Source organism: Mustela nivalis (assembly GCF_964662115.1).
Source record: "Mustela nivalis genome assembly, chromosome: 5".
Classification (NCBI taxonomy): Eukaryota; Metazoa; Chordata; class Mammalia; order Carnivora; family Mustelidae; genus Mustela; species Mustela nivalis.
The window spans coordinates 1,887,651-1,898,420 of NC_139024.1; positions in this window are offsets into that span (position 1 = coordinate 1,887,651).

Consider the following 10,770-nt stretch of genomic DNA (forward strand, 5'->3'; position numbering starts at 1 on the left):
GAGCTTCCGGAAGGACCGGTTGGGGAGCACCTGGGCCCCACTCCCCCGTGCAGGGCAGAAGGACTGGTTCCACCTCGAGCGTCCTGCCAGCCGGGAACCGAGAGCAAGAGCCCACGGGGGCCTGGTCCTTCCTAGGAGGCTGCTCCCATGCGGGTTTGCGGTTCCAGCCCATGTGGGCTGGAAACGTGAGGCTGGACAGCAGCTGGCCGTCTCGGATCCCAGCGGGCAGCTGCATACGACCGGACTCGCCGTCCTGGCCCTGGGGAGCCCCTGCGCTGGCCTCCCGCAGCCCAGTCTCAAACCAGCCCTGGGGCAGAGAGCAGCCCCGTTCCCGGTGAAGTGGCGCCGTGGGTCCCCGGGCAGTGGGAGGTGTGTGTCAGGGACCACGTGTCGTCGCTAATAAAAATGGTATTTCATCTAAACGTACTGAAATGTACAAATTATCTACAAGGGAGGGGCTCTGTGGGAGGCCGGGAACGGGGGCTGCTGGGACTTGTAAGGTGGATGAGATCTAAGCTCTAAGTAGAAACTTTTAATGAATTTGGTATCTCAAGGTGATAAAAATTAAACCTCCTGGCCATGGGAACCACTGATTCCTTTTTGTTTCTTTGAAGACAATTAAAATGTGAGGTTTTTTTCCTTTAAATCTTAGACGATGGGACCGATTTTTAAAAATAACCCTCTGCTCCCCAGATGCTGTTTGCTGGGCTCAGACTCGCTCCTGACGGGGGTTGGAAGGGCCCATGGAAGTGGTTTTAGGATGAGGAGTAGAAATCTTGTGCGTATTTAACATGGTTTCTGTTGCATAAAATGTAAGAAAACATTCCATAACTGTGGGATAGCAAAACGCTTTGAGGATAGGAAAAGCCACAGATCCTTTCCCCGAAACACACACACACACATAGAGTTTTGCATAAGATTTCGGGAGCTGTATAGTCGCCTTTGAAAGCCGTCCAAGACCCCCGGTCCCGGTCCCTTAACATGGGGCTGCGTCCTATTCGGCCTTCCGCAGGGTCTGCCCTTCCTGGGGCTGGAGCCCAGCCTCCTCTAGCGCTTCCTCCTCTGCTGCCCCAGAAGGGGCCGGTCTCTCACGGTGAGGAAGGACTGTCCTGGGGTGACTGTCCTGGGGTCACAGCTGACTGCAGCGGCCGCTCCCTGGGGGCCCAGCAGGGCTGCGTCTGTCCCACCAGCTGAAGCTCCGGCAGTGCCTTGCTCTGTGTCCGCGTTTTCTGGGTGGTTGATATTCTGAAACGGGGACAGAGTGAGGGCCTTTGCCGCAGGACACAGAAATCGACTGCAGTTGGGCACGGTCATGGGCGATGTGGTGGCTCAGGGCACCGTTCTGCCTCTGGAACCTGGAGATCTGGCTGTGTCCTCTCCCCGGGGCCATCTGCCAGGTGTAAGGGCTCTGCATGGCGGGGGCAGGGGGTACTCTGTCAGAAAAGCCTGGGCACCCTTCTCACTGCAACCCCAGCCTCAAGCCCAGACTGGGGGCTCCACAGGGACCCCGGGGCCAATGTGGCTGGAGGCACACAGCCGACACTCTACCCCCGAGCACGGGACCTTCTGGCTGGCACTCTGTGTCCCCAGAGCCCAGCGCCCTGCTGCCTACACAGTCGATGGTCAGTGAGCCGAATCCAATCAACGACATTAAGTCCGGACGTGGTTCTGAGACCTTACGAAATGTGTGCTGTGGGTCGGGCTGCGTTGGTGGGGCTCCGGCGCCGAGGACTAGAGCCAGGTTGAGAAGGTCGGCGCTGCCGGCGTCAGGGTCTCCGCGAGCCGGCGTGGGTGTGGGGCCGCTGGGCACCTGCGCAGGGGGGAGCCTTCCTGGGGACAGGTCACGTGCCTGCTCTCCACCCCCCGGGGCCGTTCCTCCCGACGAGTGCACACACACGCACACATGCACCGGGTCAGACGTAGGCAGGAAGCGCAGGACGTAGCGCCCCCTCCCTGCCCCCCTTCTTCCAGAGCTGGGACACGAGTCCCCACAACAACAGACAACACGGCGAGAGAGGTTTGAAAGTCAAAACTTGCTGTCTCTGCAGTATACCAATGTCTAAAAAAAGGTATTTTCACATTGTTCTGGTACCTTTAAACCATCCAATTGGCAAACAGTCATCAAATGACCCTGCTGTAGATACATTATTTATTTTGTTTAAAAATTCACCACACGCCGTTAATAATGCAAGGGCCGACACCGCTGTTTCACTTCCGCCGGGCTCCAAACCCGGCTTCGACTCACCTTCCTCTGCGCCAGGCTGGGCAATCCGTGCGCTCCCGGAACCCCCCCCAGACGGGAGGGCAGGTCCACACAGCACGTCTCTGTGACCTCACGCCCGCCCAGGAGCGGCCGTGGCGGCCGAGGTCCCACGTGTCCCGCAGGCCCCGTCCGTGGTGAGCGCTGCACATCAGAGAGCCGCACATCAGAGAGCCCGCAGAGCTGTCTCGAAAGGGATTAAGATCTTTTCCCGGATGAGCAGATTTTCCCGTGCTCTGGGGATTTCTGCCGGAGGAGACAGTGTCCAGCCCAACTGGGCCGCAAGCGGACGGAAGAGTAACGTCCTCGTGGAGCTGTTTCTTTTTTTCCCATTGGTTCACCTTCCAATCGCTGTTCTTCGCCAATAAGACACGAGCACAAGTCCCGTATAACTCAGTGATGTGAATGTTCTGAACAACCACAAGTCCTTTGCGGTGTCTGGTTGGAACAGGCCGCCGGGGCCCGCGTGGGCGGGAGGCCTGGCGCGCAGAGCACAGTCCGCCGAGCTCCGGCCCCTCCAGGTCTCGTGCAGCGGAGGGCACAGCCAGGGGACACGCTGGAGCCCCACGAGGACATAATGGGACTGGGGTCTGGCAGCAGAAGGGCCGGGGTGCGCAGAGCCCGTCTGCCATGGGTGTGCAAGGAGTCCTGGTTTCACTCCCGTGGTGGTAGCCGCACAGTCAGACGCTGCTACGGTGGGGTTCCTCGAGGAAGAGACGGGACACACGTTTTCTCTGACAGTCCGAGTGACGCTGCTTCCCCAGAGTCAAGGGCATGTTGTCTCCCCCAGATGGTCACTGTGCTGTAGGCCTGCGGCCGTCTGGTTCAGAATCAGAGTCGCCAGACGGCATCTCTGGCCGGCGTCACGGAGATCGCCAGGGCACGCGTCCAGGACTGTGCTGCTTGCAGGAGCCCCTCACCCCGGGGGGGTGGGTACAAATGTGGGGCCCGGGAAGTGGGTCGGGGGCCGGGTCCCGGCCCGCAGAGCAGGAGGGAAGCACGCGTGCGCCCAGTCGCCACCTTCCTCCTCCCCGTCTCCGTCTCCGTCTCCTCCTCCTTCTTTTAAGAGAAGCCAGATATTTCAGTTTTACAATGAAATATCTTAATTTTAAAGTCCTGTCGAGCCAGTGGGCCTGTGGGAAGGAATCCCTAGCTCGTCCCCAGAGCCCAGCACGCATCTCCCGGATGCCGGCCCAGGGCCACTGAGGGAGGAATGACGTGTTCTGGGTCGCGCAGGCTGTTAGTGGCGGGTTCGGGGTCCGAGCTCCAGTGTTCTGGTGACTGGCCGGGGACTCTGGCTCCCTGGCAGGGGCCGGCTGCTCACCCCTCGCACTCACTGCCTGAAGGCTTAAATGTAAGGGGTATTTAAGGAGGGATTTTTGTATATGTGAAAAAATATATATTCACACACACACACACACACACACACACACACACACTATCACCTTCCCGCGGGCTGTGGGAGGCACAGGAGTGCCTAGAGGTTCTGGTCCCCTCCCCCTCCCTGGAGATGTCAGCAGACATTCGTGGGATTCCTTCCAAATGTTATAGGGACCGGGTGACGGAAGCCTCTCTCCCTGAGACCTCACAGAGATACGGTGAGCTCAGCAGACCGTCTGATAAGGAGCGGAATCCTGTGGAATGCCAGGAATTTGCTGTCTGTGGGGCCCGTCCTCTCGTCCTCTCTCGCAGGGCTCAGACCTGCCTGGGGGCGAGGCAGCCTGTGGGGGAAGGGGTGCCCTAGCCTGGGGGCTGTCCTTCTGCATGGCTCCCTGTGGCTAGGGCATCTGTGACCCTCAGCTTTTCTCATTTCTAAAATAAGAAGGCTGCGTGTGCTCTCTCCAGTTTCTGGGGTCCGACCTGCAGCCTGCCTGGTGACCTTGTGTGGATTCTGTGACTGTTGATTTTCTTATCTGTGAGCCTCGGCTGTCGTGATTCATTGGGCTGACGTGGCCATGCCTCCCGTGGGCTCCCCACACCCCCAAGGATATCTTTGTTGAACACAGTGCTTGCCTCAAATAAGAGCTGCTTGCGTGCTAAGTCTGCCGTCTGACACGGAGTCAGGATGCGGAGAAGCTGGCATTTTCCGGCCCCCACAAGATTCTGAACCTGCGTGGAAGCTTTGGTGTCCTAACGTGGCAACCATGTCCTAGCGTGGAGGGCTCAGAGCCTGACGGAGATGTGGCGTGAATCATGTTTCCTCTAAGAACAAACAACATGGTTCCGAACCTTTATTTTCCGGTCCGAGGGCGGGAGCACCTCGATAGCCCGGTCTGATGGAAGCCGTCGAGCCTGTCCCAGAGCAAGGCACACCCCCCCACACACACTAATTCTGCATTCAAATCTGGAGGTTTCCTGGACTTGGGGAAACCCGTCCCTTGGTATTGGTGGTTTGGAACATCTTCCTAAGGAGGAGGCGTCGGGCGCAGTGGGCGGCTGCCTGGGGTGCCGGGCGGGGGGAGGGTACCGTGAAGCTGTGCTCGTCCGCAAACCTCTTTCTCCTGGAGACGTGAGCGTGGTTATCGCCAGTTTGAGGGCGGGAAGAAATCTTCTGCTGCTGTCCTGGGACTCGCCAGCGTTCTGAAATCCTGGTCGGGGGGTCCCAGGGAAGAGCAGAAGTACAGAAGCAACCGATGGCACTGACCGTGACAACCACCATTATTGGTGTCCTCGGTCCTCCGAGCCGTCTGACACCGAAGCTGCGGAGCCGGCACCCCCAGTCACGAGCGTGTGTCCAGTTACTATGAAGTCGTTCTGCTGTGGGAGAACCGCACTGCCTCTCTGCTCCGGGTGTCCAGGATGTTCCTCAGCTGTGTGTGGGGCTGGAGTCGTCGTCCCGGTTCTCAGCTTCTGGTCAGTGCGCTTCTCTCCACACTTCCGGCTCCCCAGTCTGTGCCCGTCAGTGTGGCCAGAGACAGGTCAGTAGGAAACACAGATGGTGCGATTCAGCGCAGGGAGTCAGCCCGTGTGTGTGTGTGTGTGGAGGCGAGTCTGAATCTGGGGCAGGTCACTGGTGGTGAGGGGGCAGGACCGTCGGGACAGCTCGAGGCCTGGTCTCCGGGGAGTTTCTTCCCGGTCTGGGAGGCCTGGGCTCTTCCCTTCAGGGTTTTCACTGGGTAAGATCGGGCCCACCCAGATGAGGACCATCGTCCTGACTCAAGTCATTCCTTCCACAGTCACACAGGCTCGGGGACCTGGATCCCATTCACGTTCACAGCAGCACCCAGATGGACGCTCGAGTCGCTGACGACCGGAGCGCAGCCCGCCTGACGACCGAAGGGACCAGCCCAGCCTGCCCCTCCCCCACTTGGCCCCTCCGCGTCTCCTTCGCCCACAGTTACTCCCCAAGTGCCAGACCTGACGCAGCTGTCGCAAATGCTCCCCCTCCTCCAGGAGCGGATGGTAAGTCCTGGCGTGATGTTTACTCTGCTGCTGACACCCCGCGTTTACACTGCGACAGGCAGTGAGCTACGATCCGCTCGTCTGTGTCCCACGATGAAAGAGGAGGCAAGGAAGAAACAGAAATATCGGGTCAATATACACACACACACGTATTCATAACAACCAGAACAGTACTCACGACGATGACAGTCCTCGCCTGCAGCCGGTCTCAAGCCGGGGCTGGCGTTGGCAGCTGCCGTCTCCCGCTAGCCACGCCCGTTCCCTTCACTCCCAGCGAGCCCTCAGCTGGGGTCATTCCTGAAGGGGCTTGGCCATTCCTGGTCCTCCTCGAACTGAGTTGCTGTGGCTTTCCGCCCATCTGAAGGGATCAGTTCAGGGCTTGGTTGTCCCAAGAGACACCCTTAGGGATCTCCCGGATCCAGACACATCCCTCCTCCCCGCCATTGTGGAGTAGCGGCTCAACGTCCCCTTGGCGGTCGGGGTCACTCACCCCCTCCAGCACAGGAAGCCCATCTGTGCTGGTGGAGTCAAGGCGGGAGGGGCTCACAGCGGCCGGCTGGAGGCCTGAACTTGAGCTCGGTGAAAGCCACATCTCCTGGGGAAGCGTTTCTCCCTCTGGTGCAAAGACCTCTAGACTAGTAAGCCTTCACATGGTGGGGACGGGAAGCAAACATTTTGCAGTGGGTCGCTAGGGTGTGAAATAGGGCAATTGCCTCTTTTCTGGCTGTTGATGAAGATAAACACGTTTGGACTTTTCTTTTGAAGGCAAGAAGCAGATGGGGTTTACTAAAAAAAGGAAATATGTAGGCATTCCAAAGCCAAATCAAGTCCCCAGAGTCCTTTGGATGCCTGCTTTCCTCCTCCTGCACTGAGCAGTGAGAGCGGCTCCCCTCCTGTTTCCAGCCTCACACACACGGTGCTCAGATCCACGCAGTGGCGTGCCTGGGTCCTAACGGGGTAATTTACATTTCACTCACTTAATCGTTCATTCACTTATTCACTTACTCATTCACCCGTGCATTCTTACTCATTCACTTACTCAATAAATATTTAAAATCAAACAATGTGCCCAGCTTGGTTCGGTGCAGGGCACGCCCCTCTGAGGATGATGCAAATCTTTTTGCCCTCAGGGCCTTTACAAGCAAGTGCATCTCAAGAAAGTGAGCTCCTGACCCTTAGGCTGTACAGGGAAAGGACTAGACACTTTGATGTCCACCTTCACTTAGCGGCACCTCGATTCCCTTCTGTGCGGCAGACAGTGCGGTCACCAGCGGAGGGTGCGCCAGGGCCTGGCGATGGCAGGATTTCTCTGGAGATGCGCGTCAGCCTTTCTCCTTAAGGAACGTGACAAGAGCTTTAGATTTGAGAAGTTTCCCAAAACTTCTCTTGGATCCTTGAGAACCAGAATGACACATTTTTACTGGGAATAAAGAAAATACGTTAACAAAGAAGAGAGAGAAACCATATGATCTCACAGATGTGGAAAAGCACTTGACAAACTTCATGATAAAAATGTTTGGCCGTCTTGGAATAGGAGGGAATGTCCTCAAGTTGAAAAAGAGAATGGATGAAAGATCTATAACAAACATCTTATGTATTGTACAATAATAATTATTCTCTTGAGATCGGGAGCAAGGATGTCCTTACCACTTCCTTTCAACATTTTGTTAAAGGTTTCAGATAGATCAAGAAGGCAACAAACAGCAAAATGACATAAAGAGAGAAGGGAAAGGAAACTTGTTCGCAAATGACACTGACGGCACATAGAGAAAAACCTACAAAGTATACAAAAAACATTTCAAGAATAGATGCAGTTAGAAAGTCACAGGATATCAGGTGAATAGTGAGAATCAATTGAATTTCCTTAAATTTGCAGTGAACGATTGGAAAAATAAGACAAAAAATCCTACTAATGAAAATAGCATCAAAACCAGTAAATGTCTAGGGATAAATCTAGTGGGATATATGTAAGACCTTCCCGCTGAAGAATAGGACACATTGCTGATAGACATGAAAGACGTCTAAAGGAGAGATGTACCACGTTCATGGATCAGGATACTCATTATTGTTAGGATGTTAATTTCCCCAAATTGATACAGATTCAATGCAATCTTTATCAATACGCCAGCAGGGTTTTTAAAAATGTAGAACTTAGCAACATGATTCTAAATGTTATTTGAAGACTCTAGGACCTAGAATAGTCCCAACATTTTTGACAAAGACTGCAGCTGGAGATTTACACTGCCTGAATCGTGGTCACTGTAAAGTACTGGTTATCAGGACAGTTTGGTATTGGCAAAAAGGTGGACAGGTAGATCATGTGGCAAAATAAAGTCCAGAAATAAATCCATACACTATAAGGTGGATTGATTTTCAACTAGGGCCAAGTTAATCAAACAGAGACGGCAAAATCCCTTTAAACAAATGTTGTTGGAACAACTACCTATCTGCATGGAAATAAAAAAGAACCTTGAACTCTTTCTTTCTGTCTACAAATAAATTAGTTTACATGGAGCACAGACCTAAATATAAGTTTTGGAACCACAAGGCTTCTTCTAGAGGGAAAGCCAGGAGAAAATCCACAAGATTCTGAGGAAAGCTAAGATTTCTCGCACAAGATGCTAAACGCACTAACTGGAAAGAAAAACATGGCAAACTGAACTTCATGAAAATTAAAATTTTCTGTTCATCAAAATATACCTTTAAGAACAAGAATGCGCAAGTCATAAACTAGGAGAAATACTTGGAACACATATAGCCGACAAAGAGCTTGTGTCCAGAATATATAAAGAATATAAAGAATATATATAAAGTTCTTATATAAAGAATATATAAAGTTCTCCCCATGAATCAATAATAGTAGATGAATAAACCAATGTAAGAGGAGCCCCGGCTTGAACAATGCACGTCAGCAGTGAGCGGGGAAAGTGCCCAACATTCTGAATCCTCACCGAGAGTCAAATCTAACACGATGGAACGCGTTTCCCGCCAGCGGTCAGAGTGGTGAAGCGTGGCCGTGAGTTGGGAGAGCCACGTTGAAATCCCTGTGCAGTTTCCACATGAGTTGAACCCATTACTCCTGGGATCTGGGTATTTACCCTGGTGAATGAGAATATGGGTCTATCAGCAGACTTTGCTGGGAGGGCACAACCTCTCAAACTGGAACCGAGGGTCCCGTAACTGTTCGCACACCGACGCTACCCGCGGTGACGACACCGGTCACAGTACCAGCGCTTCTCGAACACGGCGGCAGGGAAGCCACGTGTGGACTGCGCCCTGCTGATTGCACATCCACCAAGTCTGGGACGGGCAGCAGGGGTCTACAGGGACAGGGTCGGGGCTTCGGCGGGACAGGCACAGACGGGAACTTTCTAGGAGGGCGGGGAGTGTGCTCCCGGTGCTGTGTGGGGTGGCACTGCGGGGGGCACGCAGGCGTGAACACACACCGGACACGTGAGTTCAGTGCTTCACTTATGTGAAAAGAGAGAACATGCATTCGTGCATGAGCTCCGGCCGCTCCTGGTGCTGATCCCTCCCCGGCGAGGGGCTCACCCGTCCTGCCCAGGAGAGACCCTGGGCTCAGCCTCGGGAACCTGCGGGTTCTGCTCTCCGTGACTTTGGGCAAGGACTTTGGAACCAGACTTCCCTCCAGTGTTAGTTGGAGTGAGACCCCCCCTTCTCATTCCACGGGCACGTTTAGAAGCTGTCCTGGGGCACACACAGGGGGCCTGCGGACCCCAAGGTATGGAGATGCGGTCCACATTCCGTAGCACGTCCTGACGGAAGGCCAGACGGACAGTGAAGTCTCCCTCTTGTCTCAGACAGCTTCCAGGCTTCGAGGGGCACAAAATCCTCGTCGAAGGAAATGCCCGACAAAAGGCAGCCCCGGAGGGTCCCCGAGCTCTGAGACGGTCCCAGCTGCTGCTGCGGGAGCTTCAAGCCCCTTCACGAGGCATATATTTTCCCCTAAAATTCTGACTATATTGTACACACCGCGTCGGCGCTCTTCCATTTAGCAAACAGCAAAAATATCTCATGCGATGGATTACGATTTTGCAACAAAGAATTTAACTGTGGCTTGGTTCATAGAAAGGCAGGGGGAGGGGGCCCGGGTGCCCCCACAGCGATGGTTTCCAGCCCTCGCCCGCGGGACACTGTGCCTTGCTGAGGGCCGTGGGATGCGGAAGTGAGCAGGGTGGGGGCTCAAAGCAGGGGCCTGCTGAGACACGGCGACGCTGGGTGGGCTCCAGGCCTGCGAGAGCCCTGCCAGGGGCCGAGGAAGCAGAAGCCGGCTCCCCTCCTGTCCCGCTCGGAGGCTGTGCGTGTTGGCGCCTTCCTCAGGGGTCGGTCAGTGTGTGAGGACAGCCGCGGGGCAGGTGGCCGGCCACAGGCCGCAAACAGGACAGGAGGTCCCCACAGAGGTTCTCCAGCTGGGGGGCGGGGGGAGACGGCCCCCACCGACCGTTTCCGCCCTGCCAGTCTCGCTGCTCAGGGTCCCGTCCCGTAGGAGGCCTGGCGGGAGGCCCAGCCGGCCTCTCCCTGTTTCCATTGTGAGTGGAGCCCGGTGCCCCACCCAGGACGGGAAGTGCCCCTTTGAGCACACAATTCTTGGGACAGCAGGGGCACAGGAGGCCGCGGTAGCCGTGGGCGGGATCGTGGGGGCCTGGCAGGGCGGCAGACAGCGCGCGAGACCGTGGGGACAGGGCCGGGCGGCAGGATCCCATCGGCTGGGGCTGCAGGCCGGGGTCAGTCGCGGGGCTGCTGGGAAGATGGCAGGCCCCGCGGGGCAGGGCAGCTCCCCACAGCCTGTGCCTCCCTCTCTCCAGACAGTCCCCTGACCATTCCAGGGAGCACGCACATGCTGGACGGGGACGGCCGCCGGGTTGTTTGTCTCTTCGTGGCCGTCACTCGGTGCACTGGCAGCTCTCCACGCGCGCTTGAGCGTCAGACTCAGGGCTGGTCCTCGGGAACCCCCGGGAAGGCCCGAGCGGAGGCAGGGCTCAGGCTCCCATCCCAGCCGGCCTCTGGGAACCCCTGGGGTGTACCAGGGTCTGGGGCACGTCCCTGCGGCAAGGCTCTGAGCCCCGCCCTGGGGTCCCTGTCGCGTG